Below are 19,056 nucleotides of genomic sequence, written 5' to 3' on the forward strand. Positions count from 1 at the left end.
AATAATAGATAAGGTTGTGTCTTTGTTTGAATTTAATTTTTGTACAAAGTAAATTGCAGAGCATGTTTTGGGTGACTTCAAAATAAACAGTGTGATTTGTGTAGGGACCATCATTTGCTTTTCCAAGCTTCCTTGAATAGGAATTAGAAGATTGATTGAAGACGGGTTTACGAAGGAGTCTGCCCCTTTGGGGGTAGTGATGGTTCTCTCTGACCAGGTACACCCTTGAGTTCATTTTTTCTATGGAGGTGATGGGTTGTTGCTTATGTTTAATGAAACTCTGAGCGTACTGATTTCTGATAAAACCAGTTTCCTTATCAAGGGACAAAGTAAGAATAGTTTGGTTTAGACAGGACTCACCGCAGAATTCCGTATGGGTTTCTTTCACCTTGCAGTTCTCTTTTTGACCCTGAGTAAACCTTCTGGATCCCCTTTCAAGCCCCTATGGTTTGCCTACCCCATTACACATCTTCAGTCATGACCTCACTGGAGTTGACTACCTGAGTCACTGGAATCTTCCACTTCCTCCCTGATGGTCTGGATAGACGGAATCTGCTTTTCCTGTTGAGCTCCTTTATCTCTTGCTCTACAAACTTTCCCACTTCCACTCATTCTAATCTTACCCTGTTTGGGGTCAGTGTAATTTTCATTGTCAGAAGTGACCAGCATCAATGCACTATCTGAGCCTTTTGATCTCCCCAAATTCCTATAAATGTGTAAGCAGAGAGAGCAGAGAAAGTAGGGTCATTCAGTGTTTAACCATTTATAACATTCAATGAGTCATGGGTTTGATCTTCACAATCTGAAATGAATGTTCAGATTGAGAATATGAAACTCATTTTTTTTCTTAAGGTGTGAAATTATTCTAACGTGAAATTGATGTGTTTCAGCATTGGAGGGAGGTTGGATTGTTCATTACATCTGAAAACTAAGAAAGATGCAAGCACAGCCCAGAAGCTTCACTTTCCCCCATGGCTAGAACCATTTCCCAATTTGCACCACTAAAAGAATATCCTAGTGTTGGCCCAGCAGTGTTTTGCCACCATATTGCCAATGGATGTGCTTGGCAAGACTTAGTAGAGAATTGTTGGCATTTTCATTTTTTCTTTTTGGCATGGTTTTTCACCAATCTACAATTCTGGAATGTGTTCCCATGGTATATTTGGAAAATGTGAATTGGCAAGATGGTAGGTTTTTAGAATGTCACAAAGTATCCCTCTGAAAGCATTAAGAAAGGAGCCTCATCTTGAGCTTGTTTTGCTGGTCCCCACATGTCCCTCCAGTTAAACCATTTGATCATTTGATATGGTGTATTATGATGGAGGGACTTTCTGATCTTGACCCTCAAAGCCAGGATCACCCATTGGTGGGCTTTCTAGAAGAGAAAAAGACAAATGTATGTACTGCAGATGTATTTGCAGCTGAGGTTGCATTTTGTAGATGTGTTTATAGGTTTTGTATACATTTTCAGCATTTTGCAGACAGTAACAGATTCACACAAAGTGCAGGAAATGAAACTCGTCACACTAGCACATCTTATTTCATAGCTCAGTCACAGGATGACTAGAGAACATTTCTGCTCCAGGTGCTTGCTTGGGGGCTGTGAGGTCAGGTGCAGTGTGATGCTTGTAGCACCCCATAGACAAAAGTCTGTATTTGAAACCTGAGTCCCCTGCTTGCCAGCCAGTGTAAGCAAATTACTTAAATATGGGCTCTGGGTCTTCTGATTGGAAATGGGGCCTTTCCACTAACATTGGCTGTGGAGACCCACTATTCCCACATGGTTGTCCAGGTCTCTCGCACAGAGCTTCACCTCCCGAGGCCAGAGATAATGCCGCAGGGTAGCAGACTTTGTTCGTCTGCTCTGGTTCATCTCTCCATGGGAATGAGGAAATGAGCAGCTGTCTATGCAAGGAGTTGTTTTAATGCTTATTGATTTTTCTTGCCTTGGGGATAAAAAGATGCAAGATAGTTACCCTTAACCATGTTTAGTTGAGGTTTTGCATTTTTAAAATTCGAACAATGTATCATATAAAATAATTAAAGATAATTGTATACTGATAGGTCCAAATGAGTAGAGAATTATCTCCCCAGTATCTCTTCAATGAAATAAAGCAATTGAATTGAGCCAATGAAAAATGTGCTTGTAATGCATCAGTGCAGGGTCCCCACTTCTGACCCTATAGTCTTAGACCCTTGGGAAATATAATCTAGAGCAGCCTGTAGTGGCCTGGATTCTGTAATGGAGCTGAAGTCCGTGTGTGTGTGTGTGTGTGTGTGTGTGTGTGTGTGTGTGTGTGTGTGTATGTTTCTTTTTAAAGACAAACATGTAGTTGCATGTGAGCCTGCGCCAGTACACACCCTACTTCATGGGATTTTGACCTTTTGTGACCTGATGGTGAGAATGGACCAACCAAAAAAATTGGAATCCATTGTAGCCATGTCACAGTATGTGGGAATCATTCTCTACCCAGTCTCTGCCTGAAGTTAGCCTGCATCTGATAAAACACATGCCCACATTGTGGAGGCAACCAGGATTGTCCTAGGGGTGGGGAAATGGTAAGTATGGCCATATCAGTGCCACTTCTCTAAGGCAAAGTAAACGGAATCATCTTATCTTCTCCCATTGAAATGTTGGACATAAAAGATACTCATGTCAGGCAACACCTGTAGGTGGAGTGAGGAAAATTTGGACAGTTTGAAAACTTTTGTACACAATGACTTTATTTTCTGATTTGTGAGTTTATTTTGGAAATATTGTGAAGGTATATGAATTACATCAGATTGAGTGATGATGTATTTAACAAACCATATGTATGGCAAAAAATAAAATTTCTTTACATTGACTGCGCCCCCAGAAAATACAGGATAAATAGTACCAACAGTGCTCACCTAAACCAAGCAATACAAAGTATAATGTGGGCATGAAATGAAAAAGAAGTATTCTTTTATCCAGATACCTGGAGTGTTTTTCCTAAATTCTAGGGTTTTCCCTAGATTTTGATGTTGTGGTTTCCTGCCCCTGTTTATACACAGCTCATCATAAATATGAAAAAGTTCAACTTGCTGATGTGCTACAAGTCTGTTTCATATATACACACAGCCTCATGCCAGAGCTTAGGAATTTGACAAGCAGTCCAAATATCAAGCCAGTAAAATCCAAGTTTCTTTCATTGAGATTCAGCAACAGTTTTGTATAACACATGCACCCATACACACATTCTTTTATACATCATCTAGAAGGGGAAGAATAACCAATGACACCTCATTAACTAATTGAATGCTAAAACGTGTGATCCCTGTAACAAATTTACTAGACAAGTTTCCCTGAAAAAAAATTCTTTTGAAATTTCTTCAAAGACAGTGTAGCTATCTTGAATGAAACTACCACTCTGGAAATGTCAATGAAACTGCTTAATTTTCAAAACTAAAACTATGCTCAGAGAGAAGAACCAAAACAGCTTACTGGCTACCTTTAAAGTAGATGGGAGTGGAGGTGAGAAATCAGACTGTTGTTTTAGAAATGAGTTTTCTTAGAAAAAGCTATCTAAAAACAACGTAACAAGTGGTCTACCTCCCTCACTGCTGGTGGATCTCATAGTGTCTAACTCCCTGGTGAATGTGACCTCTCTAAGTCCCATGCTTCAAACGTCTGATCAGCAGTGTAGCTGTGGAGCTCCAGCTGTGCTGCAGACCCACCTGTGGCTTTGATTCCAGGTTGCAAGTACAGCAAAAATCTGGAATAATTCTAAAGATAATGACATCATTCTAGTGGTACTGGTGAGATTTATGTGCCTTCATGAGGTACTGCGTGCTTCTCTCAATAGCATCAAAATGATGCCCTTCCCCATGGTATACCTTGAAGACACTTAATTCAGACACAGGGAAGCCATGGTGGTGGCTCCATTCTTTGGGTTCCTGCCACATATATTGTAGAACTGGATTGGTTTTAAACATGAGGAGTGAACCAACCAATGGGACATTGTCTCTCTCTCTCTCCTCTCCTTCCTTTCATCCCTCCTTCCCTTCCTGCTGCCCTCCCTTTCCAATAATTTTTTTAGAAGAAAGAACCTTCTAGAATTCTTGAAAAGATGTTTATAGGTCACCCCTGAGATTCTGGTATAGGATGAGTGCCAGGGACTCTAGGAATCTGCATTTGACTGAGAAGTTCAAATCATTGCCTTGTAGATGGCCTCTGTGAATTACACCAAGAGAGCCTGGAGCTGAAATCCCTTTGTTCAAATCCTAAGGATATTACTTCTTAAAACTTGAACCTCCTTATGCCTCAGTATTTTTCATCTGTGTAATAGTAATAGTAGTAATATTTCATGGGTTGGTGAGGATTAATTTAGTTAGTCAAAATCAGCTGCCAAGAATGATGCTTATTTCTTGAGATATTGTTTCAATCAGATTGATAATCTTCCAGTAATCAATTGAGATCAACTGAGAAATCTATTGGGGGGGGGTGTGTTGAGGAGCAAGGGGTCTTTTAACAGAGCACAGCAGTGGACCCTCATTGCTTGCAAGGTGAAAACAAGCTCCTCCACTGGTGATTAGGGGTGGCTGGTCTGGCTTCACCCCGTTGTTTCAGTTGAACTCCACATTTGGCTTCTTTAAAGTTTCCAAAGATGCCGCACTCCCTCCCATCAGGTATGTGCAGATACTCTCTACTATTTGAGATAGGCTTGCCCTTACCTTCAGTTCATTAACTTTTATTCTTCCTGTAGACCTTGGCTTAAGTATCACTTCCTATGAGGCACTTTTCCTGACAGCATTGACTGTGTGACGTTTCTTGCTGGTTTGTGTTCACAGCACATGTAGCTCCTAGTTCTCCTTTATGCCTTGTATCCTTGTTTTATGGTTCTTCTGCATTCGCCTATAGGCTGTAAGACAGAATCACGTAATATCCACCAGCGTAGGTCCCTCACTTGTGGATATTCACAAAATAATTGTTGAAAAACTTACTGAATATTGGTTGAGAGAAAAAAACTGGATGAAAACATTTCTGCATAAAATAGTTGGCATCTGGGCAGTTTCAGGGGGTGAGAGGGCAGAGATGGTTGGGTACCTCTATGGCATGGAGAACAGGCAGGCCAGGTTCAGAGAGATGTGTCAGAAAAGCACCAGAGGAAATCTGAGCTATCCACAGCTCTGTGAGGTGGAGCTGGTTAGTCCAAACTAAGAAAAAAGTTGCTAATATAGGAGTTGGGTGCTTGGCAGACAGAACTTGGGTAAGATTTTCTTCCTGAATTTGTAGCACATAGACAAAAGGGAAATCCAGTTCTGAAAAGAGCCAATCCAACATCATGACTAGGGTTCCAACTGGACATCTGGAAATAGGTGGGTGCCATTCAAGAATAAAGAGGTCCAGCGCTATAGTTGGTCTTAGGACAGGGCATGTGTAGAGGTTACATGCTTCAACTTGACTTCAGGGCCCAGAGCCATGCACACTATAGCCCTCCACCCGCTCCCAAAGCATCTCCACGTGAAAGTACCGCGGAGCTGAGGCTTGCAGGGACTGTCACGGAAAAGGAAGTTCTCCTGCTTAGAGGCTACCGTGAGGCTCTGATTGAGCACCACTAGGGCAGGGAATAACTCCTTTCTCTTACTTCTTTCCCTCACACCACAATCTCTGTAGAATTGAGGAGGTACATGGGCCTCCTTCATGGTATTCCCACCCTCTGTTCAGCCTCTGGAGTCTGATCAGGCCGACAGCCATCCCTTGCTCAGTGGCGGCCCCTGCTGCTTGAGAAAAATGACAGCATATTCAGAATCCTTGAAATTAATTCTGCTCAGGCAACCAAGAGAATTTGGAGCAAGCGGGGGCGGAGTCCGGGAGGATGAAAATGGCCTGAGAAAAATCCAGGGAGATCCCCAGTGCTGGGACGCTTTGGTGAGGTGCTGATTCAGGAAAGAGTACAGCCTGAAGCCTGTGCTTACAAAATCTCCCCTAAGCCTTCTGGCTCAAGGGCTTTGTGTCAGAGGTTTACAGCAGCACCCTCTGAGAAATATGTGTGCAAACTTTTGCGGGGGGGCTTTCAAGGCTCTTGACAACACATATTGTAAAACATATCCCAAGTCATTACCTAGAAATGACCATCAAATTTAATTAGGGGTGGAGGCCATTAATGTTTGTTTACAGCCTGAGTGGGAATCAGTACAGAGCCTCCCGGGACCCCTGCTGGGATGCACTGTGGTGTGCATGCGTTCTCAAGTCCATAAACACCCCTGTTGTGCTTGCCTGATGTGTGCCACCGTGAGGCAGAGATACGACATTTCTGGATTAAAAAAAATAATCTGGGTACGAAGAGAAGGTGGAAGTAAGCAAACTCACAATCAAATAAAAGTGGAGTAGAGGGGACGAGATGAGATGGCAGCTGATTATGGGGTCTGGCAGCAGATGTTGTACACGCATCCAACTCGCTGCAGCCAGTCTGTTTCCATGGCAACGGAATCAGTCATTATTGAGCCCAGGCATCCCCCCTCCCCAACTCCGTCTCCCGAGAAGGTGGAGGCTGATGAATATGAACTATCTCCAGCCTGCCGCCCATTCTTGCTTTTTTTTCTTCCTCTCATTTATTTTTATTAGTTACTTATGTGAAAAGGTGGGGTTATTGAGAAGTATCGAGGAAGGAAGCTAGGCATGCATTGACAAAAGCACAGGGCAACAAAATAGAAATGAAGTTATTCCTTTTTCTCTGCTGATAATATCAGAGAAATGTTCTTCCCAGAAAAGCCGATGGTCTCTGAAGATGCTAAATAAATGAGCAGGAGTTTCCCCTGAAATGGAGGCTCTCTTTGATTGGCTGATCTTTCCTCGACTCCTGCCAATCGGAGCACCCCTGGGCTCCAGCTCCATAAACATAAGCAAAGCTACATGCTTATTCTTCTGGACTTGGAGTTTTTGCCATTCAAAGGTGTGTAGCGGGTCTGTGTTCACATGGCTCAACTGGAAACCTGTTTCATGAACAAGCTCACTCAGGAACCATCTGCTCTTCCGGCGCACTGTTCCTCTGGGGGACAACTCTAAGTCGTCTTGTGGTGGCAGCAGCTTGGAAGCAGAATCTGTAGTTACGAAGATGGACTTACAGGAGGTTGGTGAGTACGCGTCACTCTTACACATCTGCCTGCTAGCTTTGTCCTACTGTTTGCTGAGAAAACTGGATTGGAACGAGCACATGGGAGGGCAGACATTCCATGTTGCACAAGAGACTCTGTCTTCCAAAGGCTGCAGCATGCTTTGCTTGGGTCTGATCGGGTTGGTAGCTGGCCATGCATTATACTTGGACATGACTTGTCTAGTTCAGATTAGTGGGAGGGTCAGAGCTCTGCTCGATCTTCTGGGGGTATTCATGCATTGCAAACAAAAATGCTTCTAAAACTCAATGAATAGGAGTCAACATTGTGCATTGCCTAGAAGAGAGAGAAAGGTATGGGCACTGAGCCTGGAGCAGCTTGATGGTGGTGCTGGTGTTTGCACTGTGAAGAGAGACGTTATGACAGTGATCTGTCAAACACCTCTGCAGGCAGCCCCAGAGAGATGTGTCTCCACTCCGAGCACTACTGTTCTCTGCTTGGTAAATGTGCCACCGAGCTAGGTCATGTCCCTTCTGTTCATGAAGCCACTCTGCAAATTGAATTTTTTTAATTAATTGCAAGCATGAGCTGAAGTGTAGGCAGAAAGATGACAGCAGTGAACAGGCGTTCTTTGAAATGACTCGTGCATCCTTTCAAACCTCTGAAAGCCAGAGAAGGCTGGCAAAGTTATATTCAAGGCTTGGTTCTTGGCCAGGGAAGGGATGCTCTAAGCTATTGCCATGCTCCCTAGGATTTAATTTTCTGACAATACTGATGAAATTTAATATTTTTTTGTTGTTGTTGGGCAGAAACAGGAAAGAACAAGAAAGCAGTGTTGGAAAGACGGTGTGCTGGAAGGAGAAACTCTTTTCCTTTAGTGACCCTTCTGGCTGCAAACTTGAAAAGGTCTGTGGCTGGCAGTTCAGAACCTAAGCAGAGCATAGGATTCCAGGGACACTGTAATGCTTTTGAGCTGGGAGACACAAGGTGTTGCTTTCGTGCAGGCGCAGAGCGGTGGCTGCACTCGGGGCTTTCTTCTCTGTCGAAGATCTGTCTTCTGTCTTCCTTGGCTAGTGCTGCATTCGATCAACAATGTGGTTTCCTCTCTCATGTGTTAGAAAGCGGCACAGCATACTTGGTGTCATCTATTGATGGTCCACTTGGGTTGAAGTAACAAAGGGGAAAATCAAAGCACTGTTCTCTGATATAAAAAGAAATGCATGTGAGACAGTTGTACATGAGAAATGTTCTTTTGACAGAAAAAAGAGTTATGGATCTTCACATGGCTCTGTAATGGAATCTACTCTGTCCTAAATGGGATTTGCGATGTACAATTAAAGAAATAAAAGAATTAGGAAGCTTTCATCTGTGCATGGCTCAAGGCAGGATGAGGGTAGTTGAGTGACTTGGCAAAGAGATGCCTTCTACTCCGTGTCGGTTAGAGAAGCAGAGCTGACACTGCAAGGGGAAAAAGAGAGTTCCCTGACTGTTGGTAACCATAGGTTCAGGACACCTGTGCGTGCCAGGTCAGTGACTTGGTAATGACCTAAAGGCCTTTCTGGAGATGTCACTTAGCACCTAATCCTAAGATGCTCCAGGCCCGTTGGCCCCTTTGAGAATTCCATCTGATCAGAGGTATGTGTGTGTACCCTCATGCGTGCACAATTTTTAAGGAAATCTGGTTCCTGGTGCATATGCATGCAGTGCCAATGATTCTCCATCCTCCTTTAACCCCTTCCCTCCCCCAGTGGTGTCACTTTACATGAGTGAACTGCTGGCATCTGGTGGCACCTGGTGGCAAGAAGAAGGGAAGAAACCAGCCTTTTTTTGAAGTAGTAAGCATGGGGAAAAGGGATCTAAAACTGTGTTTAACCTATATTTGTATCACAGAACTCTTTAAGAAAGTGAAAACTGTGAATACTCTCCTGCCCCTAAGAAAATACGGTTATGCACAGTCACATAATACTTAACTAGTTCGACCATTCAGAGTGAAGGGGGATACCCAGGAATTTAGAATGCCCTCAACTTCATAATCTCCTTTATTCAAATGGATTTACTGAAGACTGTGATAACCCCAAACCAACCAACTGCTGGCCTCAACAGTTACATTGATACATGAACCAGGTCCTAGGCCTTTTCAATTAAGGTGCCAATCAAGAAATCTTGAAAATAACTCTAGAACCTGGTGGTGTTGTCCTTGCTAAACCTGGATTCTTGTTGAAACTAGGGTCATAGAACTTGAAATGAAAGTGCTCTTTTAAGAGCCAGAATGAGAGCCTGGCTCTTGTAATCATTGCCCATGGCTTCTCACTGCCTCCTCCTGGCATTTGAAGGATGCAGTGTTTATTGTGAAAATAAAGTAAAATAAATTCCCCTAGGTTTTCTAGGTGACATCAAAGTTGGCCAATACAAATCAAGGAGAATATAGCTATGTGAATTCAAGCCCTAGAATTAAGGAGTGAGCATTTGAGTGATAGAATTTCTCTTTGCTTTCAGCAATTGGAGTGAAATCAATCATAAGAAGAATACCCAATTTCCCTTGAGTAGTTCCTAGGGGCCAGGTATTTCCCAATACATTATATGTGTTTATATAGTAACTCATTTAGATTAAATTTCACCATCCCCAACAGGAATAATACATGAAGGAAGTAAGTTGTCCAAATATGAAGAACCTTACCCATGGTTACCTAGCAAGGAACTGGAAAATACTTGGTATTGCATGCATTTTGATTTTCCTGTTTCTACATCTGTATGAAGGGAGAGTGAAGGAGTAGGGAAAAATGCTCTCTTTAGCTTGCCAGTGTTCCAAGTGGATTCAGGCCACAGGTACGTGCATTAAACGAGCATCACAATAATTAAAGTCAAATCAAGGAGGTATTCGAAGGTCATTGGTTGAATTATGAATAATGACATTTAGAAGATGTTTGGTTAAGTAAAAGCTCACCACCAAAAGACACTATTTCTTGTCTTCATGTTGCGTGATACATGACTTTCTTCCACTGTGTTGCATTAACTAGTTAACACAAGCTCCTGTTGGGCCAACTGTGAGAAGTGGTAAGGCACAGGTTTTCCACAGTTGTCCTTTGCCAGGAATGACCTGCAGTCTCCAGAAGGTTGGAGAGCATGTAACAAAGCAGGAATAGGGGAGTAACTGCTTTGGGGGCATGACCCACATTGCTTGTGGGAATCACCAGGCTCCCATGCCTTCTGAAGACCTTGCAAGCAGGTCACTCAAGTAGAGTCCATCAAGTGAGAATGAACTTGCCCTCAGCAGCTGAAGCTTCCAAAAGATTAGACCTGAGGGCCTGGTGCAATAGCCTAGTGACTTAAATCCTTGTCTTCCTTGCATGCGCTGCTGGGATCCCATGTGGGCACCAGTTCATATCCCCACTGCTCCAGTTCCCATCTATCTCCCTGCTTGTGACCTGAGAAAGCAGTGGAGGATGGCTTAAAGCAGTGAGACCCTGAACCCACATGGGAGACCTTGAAGAAACTCCTGGCTCATGGCGTCAGATCGGCTCAGCTCCAGTTATTGTGGCCACTTGGCGAGTGATGCAGCAGACGGAAGATCTTTCTGTCTCTTCTTCTTTCTGTAAATCTGACTTTCCAATAAACATAAGTAAATCTTCAAAAAAATTAAGCCTGAAACTCCTCTGATGAAATGATTTTAAGTTGTGCTGCTCTGAGTTCTAAGGAGGGCACTGATGGCTGCTGGGGTGATGTGGAGCTAGGTGGGAGTGTAAATCCTCCACTCCCACTTCAAACACAGAAACTGCTTTATCTGTCATATAAATTGACATGCACAGTGAAGGTGACATTAATAAAAAATGATAGAAGGGGTTATAAGCAAGATTACATTGCAAGACAGAAAAGGAATTGGAAGCAATCTTCGTAGCAGGTTTTAAAAACATGAGTTGTTGCTGTGTTTGCCGAATATGTGCACCTTCTAGCTTTACTGTACCCTTGTACATGTATGGAAAACAACCTTAATAACCACGCTAAAAATGTGTCACAGGAACAGTATGTCAGATACTTTTCTAACTAGCACTATGTAATGGAAGTACAAGCATAATGCAAGTTATGTATGTGGTTTCATTTGTTCTTACTAGTTACCTTTAAAAAAGAACAGGTTTTTTATGAATTTTATTACTGCAACATACAACTACAAAACTGTTAATGAAATATTTACATTGAATTTTTAACGTTGTCTTTGAAATCTGACACGTATTTTATACTTAGAGTATTGCATAAATTGGATACAAGCATTTCATAGGAAATATGTCTTCAGATTTCATAAAATGCATAGCTAAAAAATAAATTCACGTATGTAAGTTGTTCCACACATACTTAAAGGTTTCCAATAACCAAATTGAGTGTTGGCTTTTCAGTTTAAATTAGCTGAAATGAAATAAAGTTTAAAGTGAAACACACAGTCACACTAGCCACACGTTCAAGCTTCTATAAACACCTGTTTAATGAATATCCTACTGGGTAAGAACAGGGCTAGACACTCAGAGAACCCGCTCACACGCTATACTTGGCCATGAACTCTTCTCTGCCTCCTTCATTTCTCCTACCTCCTAGAGTTACCTGGAAGACTTGGCTTTGATCACAGAGAGAAGCAGATCTTGTTAATCTTTGCCCTTACCCATCCATTGCTCCTGGTAAGCTCAGTATGTAACCAAGTGGTTCGGAAGGCTACTTTTCCTGCTGTGGGAATTTTTCAGTCCTTAAAGGTCTTAGCTCTGCCACTTAATCCTGTTTGAGTGACTCTTCCCCATGTCTCAGTCTGTTTTGTGTTGCAACAACAAAATATCCAAGAATGGATAATTTATTAAAAAAAAAATTCTCATGGTTCTAGAGGCCATAAAAGCCACACTCCCATTCCTTTCTGTTGAATTGGTGTCCGTGTGTTGATCGATTTTTTGCAGGTGGGGCTTTAGGCAGCTGAGCAGGGTGAGACTGTGCAGAGAGTGGAGCACCCATAATGGAATCATCGGTTTGTAAGGAGACCTGGATTGAAAGGCCCAACAAATACATGTTGGTATCAATCGTGTTGATTCTTTACATCTTCTCATTGCATGGCCTCGCCTTTTTTGCTGAATGACCACCAGTGGATCAAGTTGTTTAAACCATTGGCAGGGTAAAATCTAAAGAGTAAGAGGAGTCACTTTGCATATTTATGGATATTTGGCCACCCCAAGAACTGAAACCCTCAGTATTAAATGAGAGGAAGTGTTTTGAGATTGTAATTATTACAGTAAGTTCCTTCAGATAACTATTACAATTTGAAGTCCGATTTGTGAGGTTTTTTTCAAATAATGTGTGTGTGTGTGTTTTTTTTTTTTTTTTAGCAATCTAACACTAGAAAAGCATCCATATGAAAAACAGAATGGTATTCTAGAAGCTAAGCCTTGGGGTTATTTTCAAATTTACTAATTAAGTTTGTAAATTATTTAACCTTTGGCTTCTCTCCATCTTTATGTGGTTAAGGAGCAAAGATTTGGTGACTTCCTTTGTTATATATATGTCAAACTTCTGCACAACCCACCCACCTCTCTAGGGTCCATGTTTTATTGGACATAGCGTTCTTTTCTAGGATAGTCAAACAGAACCTCAGAATCCTTCTTAACATAACACTAAGTCCGAATTGGCTTGCTACTGAAACTAACTTTTCATCCCTCTGCTGTGTCCTTTCCCCACCTCTGTGGGGAAGGAAAGACCAGGGAGTTGTCATCAGTATGCAGAGTGTCAGTGAAGAGGCACCAACAACAGCTCTTGCTTGGAGGTGGAGGTGTTGCCGTGTGATGGGGAGGGCTGCAGCTTGGCACTTGGGGAGCTCACTTTTCTTTCCCTTTGAGCTGTAAGTGATGAGAGGCCTGTCAAGGAGAGCTGCTCACTGGCATCCTTCCCGGACCTGGAGGCATAATGAAATAAAGTTTAATTCCAACTCAGTTGGAATTCTTACGGCTGAACGCTGAGGATAACATCCAGGGCAGTTCTGGCATCTTGTGTGCTGATGTGGAAAGGTGTATCCATCAGCTCGTGGAACCTGGGCTTTGATATGGGTACCCCAAGTCCAAGCCCTCTCTCAAGGGACTCAGATCTAAGCAGTGTCAGTGAGGCCAGATGCCTCAACAGGTAAAATGGGGCCTCTCTGTGCAGTAAGCCAGCTTTGTGCGCTAAATAAGCCTCCTTTTTCTACAAGCGTTGCTTGTCTCAGGGATTTTGTTGAAAAGCTGACTAAAATTGGTCTCATTGGCTCCTTCCTGGTATTCATGATGGTAGAAGCAGGATTGCACTTCTCAGATACAGACAGTGATTGACACAAGTGATAAAATATCCATTGTAGCTTCGGTAGCCCTGCTTCAATCATCTCTACAAGGTGAACACAACAAGTTTTGCAGAACCACCTCATAGGTCTTCCTGGATTGAATTCCAGGATCTGCTGGAGATCCAACCACACAGGGGTTCTCTCTCTCTCTCAAAAAAAAAAAAAAAAAAAAAAAAAGGAGGGGTTAATTTTCCATGGGCCTGTTGAGAGTAGAAAATAACAAACTGAATCAAAGATGAACATTTTCGAACAGCTCAGCCTAGTTAATGGGGGAGGACTCATTGAAACCCATTTTTAACTGGGAAACCAGAAGCTCTGAAGTAGTGATGTGTGAGTATATGTCACTGATTTGGGAAGCTAGTCAAGATCAAACAGTATTGTGCTTCTAGGAGGGCTGTGACATGCCATAAATAATTGATGCATTTCACATTTGTAAGGCAAGATGTTCCTGGTCTCTGCAGATGGCTCGTAAATCTTTCTGGATAGCCAAGCCATAGTCATCCTACCCAAGTCTGTCTGTATTCTGCTTGAAGGTATAATAAAAAGCTTTGAAAATGTGCCGATTTTTTTTATTTCTCTGTATATGAATTTCCAGCCACTTCTTAAATGGCTTTCTTCCCTTCCCCCACTCTATGCCAGCAACGTACTCACTACTCCTGCATGAATGCACCCTTTCAATAGAGAAGGGATGATTTCTTCCTCTGTCACTTCCAGTCACCTACTTTTCATAAGTACCATAGACTATAAGGAACCTGGTTAATGAGATGGCAAATAGATTTCATGTGCCGATAGCTTGGGTCCAACAGTAGTGGCTGACTAGGGTTCTATACCTTGGCTCAGTGGGCCCAAGGGCAGGAAGGGGAGGGTCGCAGAATACAGTCACTTCATTACAAGTGAACGAAATGGGGATCAGAAAAATTGATTTGTGAACATATCACAACCAATATTCATTAAACGCTTACCATACAGCAGGTACTGCTCTAGGCCTAGAGCTACAGGTTACAAATTTCTATAGGTTAATCTGCATATAAATTTTTTTCATGGAATCATTGGCTTCAAATTTGGAATTTCTTAAAATACGGAGGCTGCAATAAGAAAAAGTTCCAACAAGTCACATTTATGTATGTATTCACTAACTCATTTGTACATTCATTTATGCATTTGTTTCCAAATCCATTGACATAATGAAAAAAATCCCACTTTTGAAAATTGGGTCCTTGTAAGGGTTGTTTGAAAATAACTTGAAAGTAATTGATGGAAACAAATAGGCCAATAACGATCTTTGCCTTCTGCCTTCATTTTCCCATATGCCTAAGAGAAACTGAACCAACATGCAAAGTCACAAGCTGAACTCCATCCTGGTTTTTGCAAAGCAGTAAATGAAATAAGACTGCAATGAACCAAATTTCTGAAGTGTTAGAACTTTCAAGGGAGAAGGAACTTGGAACTGTTAATTTCTAAGTGGTGAGATTTCAGGTCACCTGTGCAAAGGTATAGATGACAGTAGGTATACAAGTCCCTTAGCCCCCATCCAAGCACTGTTCCTAACTGTACAAACACCCACCCACCAACTCTGTGGAGTGATCTCTCTCCTAGCCTTGGTAGAATTGTCCTTCTAAGCTGACTCCTGGCACTTGCCTCAAGGTTGGATCAATGTCAGAAACACTTGCCCTATCAATAGTTATTGTGCGCTGCAGGGAATTTTACATATTAAAAGTTCCTCTTGTTGCAGTTTATTTTTTATTTTGTGTATGTCTGCATGTGCTACTGCCTTAAGAACCCTTTCATTTAATTTTTTTTTGTGTTTGAAAGGTAGAAGTAGAGAAATAAAAATATCTTGCATCCACTGGTTCACTCCCCAAATAGCTGCAACAGCCAGGGCTGATCCAGGCCATTAGCAGGGAGCTGCATTGGGGTACCCCAAGGGGATGTCAGGGGCCAGGTGCTTTAACCATCCTCTGTTGCTTTTCCCAGGCCATTAGCAGGGAGCTAGTTTGGAAGTGAAGCAGCCGGGACTTGAACTAGAGCTCATAGGATGCCAGTGTTGGCTTTACCCACTATGCCACAATAACAGTATTTAATTATGAAATGTGATCAGTCAGGAAACCATAAGAGCTGGTATCTCTCTATACCCGAACGATGGAGAGCTGGAATTCAGGCCACTCCAGCTCTTAGTCTCCATTTCCTGACACTTTCAGCAGTTGTAAAGTGTTACACCCTCTTTCTCAGGTAAGAAAACGGACACTTAAAGAATTACCTTATTATCCATGTAGTAAGTGGCAAACTTCAAATGTATCTGATTCCCAAGTCCATGTCACTGATGTCTGTTGCCTCCATTTCAACACCATGTGCACCACTTACAGCTAATGGATGCACTTCACCACCTCCATGCTCATCCTCCTGAAAGGTTGGTTGACTTTTCCAAGGGAAAAGCAGACATGAATCACTTTTAATGTAATCCACTTCCACACTCACAGCTTCTGTATTAAAATGAATCATCTTGTGATAGCTATCATCATCCCATTAGTTTTTCCCAAGCGTTCTTCTCCTCTTGGATGCAAGGAAGGTCTCCTTATCACCTTCCAATTGCTTGTTATCCATAGTATGCAATCCTTCTCCGAGCAGAAGGGACTTCGGACAGACCCTTTGAATAGGAATCCTCTCCCAAAAATCCCCATCTCATTAACACATGTGTTCTTGGTGGTATCTTCCTCGTGGGTTTTATAATGTTTTATCAAAGTGTGCAACATATGTTTTAATTAGTTTATAGTAATATGAGTTGTACCATTAAACTTCATCAAGAAGAGAATTTTTGTTAGAACCTTCTGTTCACAGGAAGTGTATTTTTAAATAAGGTTTTAGTATGTACATCTTTTTTTTCCTCAGAGGTATGACAGGATGATTAATAGTTGACTTTTAAGCATAGAGTTCTATTATTATAGGATTCTGAGTAGCAGGAAATTAAGATAGGGGAAAATGGGAAGCAGAGGGGGAATTTGAGTTATAGGGTAGTGTTGGTAGACAGTGAGCCCAGTCCAGCCCACTTCATATTGATAGCATAGTTTTCCTGGAACACAGCTGTTTCAGGTTGTCCACAGCTGTTGTTGTACTACAGAGCTATGGTTGATTACCTTTGGCAGATGTAGCTTAGGAAGTCTACAGCGTTTAGTATTGAAGCTTTTACATGAAAAAGGTGGCTGACCCATGATTGAGAAGGAAAAATGAAAATGTGAAATTTCTAACTATTGAAGCAGAACTTCATGTATTTTCAAATTAGCAATTATGGATCTCAAATTACTACTATATGTGTATCTAATGATGCCTTTTATAACAGTGATGTCACAGTTTCACTTTTTAAATGTCCCATTGTAGTACATATGTAACAAAAGTTACATCCTTTGGAGGGCTTCCAACTTCAATGAAGAATTTTGAATACTGACTTAACAGTAGAGGGTATTAAAGATTGTGACTATAAGTAGGGAGTTGACAGACCCCCTACTCTGGCAGACAGGATCATGGTTGTGAGGATGGGCAGGAGCTCCTTTCATTTCTGATAGAGTGATGTAAGACGTATGTGATAAGCTCAGCCCTTAACAAGCTGTTCTCTGCAACCTGGATGGAGACCTGATAGAAATGTGGGACCCTAACTGGATATTGTCAACCGATGGTCTCTTAAGTTCTGGGGTAAGTGGGATAAGCCATAGAGGTCAGAAAAGTTCTTCCTGATATTGGTTCTTCTGTCATCCAGGTGTTGATAGGGGAGGGTTGAGGAGGAGAAAGTGGAGAGCTAGCCTTGTTAGTATACACCTGCACAACCGATGTCGCCTGGGCCAGACTGCACTGCCCAGTGAGTTACATGACTTAAGTGAACCTTTAAAACTTCCTAGGGATCTTGAGGCACGTTATTGTTTGAATTGTGCCCTCCACCCCCAGTGAAAGATATTGCTGGAGTACAAGTATGTAAACATTACCTTGTCTAGAGAAAATCAAGTAAAATGAAATCACTGGGTGAGTCCCAAGCCCGTATAACAGATGTCTTCCTCATGAAAAGGGAAAATGAGGGCACACAGACGTGCAGAGGTAGAAGACACAGGGAGAAAAGATGTCTCCTGCAAACCAAGGAGAAAGGCCTGGGGCAGATGCTTCCCTCATTGCCCTCAAGAGAAGCAACTGTTGACACCTTGATTGCAGACTTTCAGCTTTGGCAGCTGTGAGGTAATGCATTCCTGTGCTTTAGGCCAGCTGTTCTGCAGGGCTTCCTTAGGACAGCCCCAGCAGACTACCACTCAGCAGATTCTAACAGACTTCCCAGAATCCAGCGATTTATGTTTACGTTCACCATAGCTCTGTTTTGAAATTAGCGCATGATATGCACACAAGTTGTTAATAGGGTGGCTTATAAGATGGAAGACAAAAGCCTAGGACACTTTGATCCTGACCTCCATTTCTCACCTTGTGCTGAAATTTAGCACAGCAGTTAAAAACACAGACTGTGACCTGGTCAATTGGCTAATCCTCCCCATTCAAGTGCCAGAATCTCATATGGGAGCTGGTTCATGTCCCAATTGCTCCACATCCCACCCAGCTCCCTGCTTGTGGCTTGAGGATGCAGTTGAGGACAGCCCAAAGCCTTGGGACCCTGCACCTGCATGGGAGACCCAGAAAAGGCTCCTGGCTTCAGATCAACTCAACTCTGGCCATTACAGCCATTTGGGAAGTGAACCAGCAGATATAAGGTCTTTCTGTCTCTCCTCTCTGTAATCTGCATGACCAAAAAAATCTTTTAAAAAAAAATCCTGGAACTAGAGCTCTAGCAGTGTGACCACAGGCTTCAGTAGACCTCACTCATCAGTCAGAAGAAAGCCGGCCTGCTAGATTATGGTTGTGAGGACCAAATGATCTTATAATGTGCAAAGTTTTAATGCTTAACACCAAGTGAGTTCTCTATAATTATTTTTTTTAAAGATTTATTTTATTTTTATTACAAAGTCAGATATACTGAGAGGAGGAGAGACAGAGAGGAAGTGGAGCTGCCGGGATTAGAACCAGCGGCCATATGGGATCAAGGCAAGGACCTTAGCCACTAGGCCACGCTGCTGAGCCCCAGAGTTCTCTATAATTATTGAACATCCAAAAAGCAGCATCCTGCCTGAGACCACTCCAGACCACTTCATGGGTCTGGAATATAGCCTGCATGCTTCCCTAGAATTCTGGAAGCTTTGTGAAAGTTGCTATATAATGCCTGAGAGATCCTATGAAAAAATCTTGCGTCATTTCTTGTTTCTCCCTGTCTCATCCTTGGTAAGACTCCTATTTGAGAGGAGCTAGTATGTGTTATTAATCCCTTAGAAAAGGGTGCTGCTCCAGCACCATTTGGCAGTTAGATTTCATCAGTCACTCGAGATTATGGATTAACTCACTGATCTTTTTACCCTTTGAGCTAATTAGCCTTTGGACAAACAGAGCTAGTCACAGAGGCCAAGCACAGCTGACCAAATATATTTCAGAGTAAATTCCGTGAGCAAATAATGTCAGGCTTAAATCTCTTGGTTGTACTGCTTCTGAGAATCACTGGAATCTTGGATTTTATTTCCTTTTAGCCAAAGACTGAAGTGCGATGCTTATAGCCATTTAAAACATCAGGA

General features: G+C 42.3%; 1 protein-coding gene and 1 long non-coding RNA gene across 6 annotated transcripts in view; one reads left to right on the top strand and one right to left on the bottom strand.

The window, feature by feature from the left end:
• The window catches only part of ELMO1 (engulfment and cell motility 1), a 497,188-nt gene that overhangs the window by 369,568 nt on the left and 108,564 nt on the right, over positions 1–19,056 (top strand). The gene's annotated exons all lie outside the window — the stretch shown is intronic.
• On the bottom strand, positions 1,883–6,447 carry LOC131482729 (uncharacterized). Its single transcript, XR_009247251.1, has 3 exons — positions 6,335–6,447; positions 4,696–4,866; positions 1,883–1,946 (listed from the first exon to the last, which is right to left on the bottom strand). It is a non-coding gene; the product is annotated as an uncharacterized LOC131482729 (long non-coding RNA).

This window comes from Ochotona princeps, chromosome 20 (assembly GCF_030435755.1).
Source record: "Ochotona princeps isolate mOchPri1 chromosome 20, mOchPri1.hap1, whole genome shotgun sequence".
NCBI classification, from domain to species: domain Eukaryota; kingdom Metazoa; phylum Chordata; class Mammalia; order Lagomorpha; family Ochotonidae; genus Ochotona; species Ochotona princeps.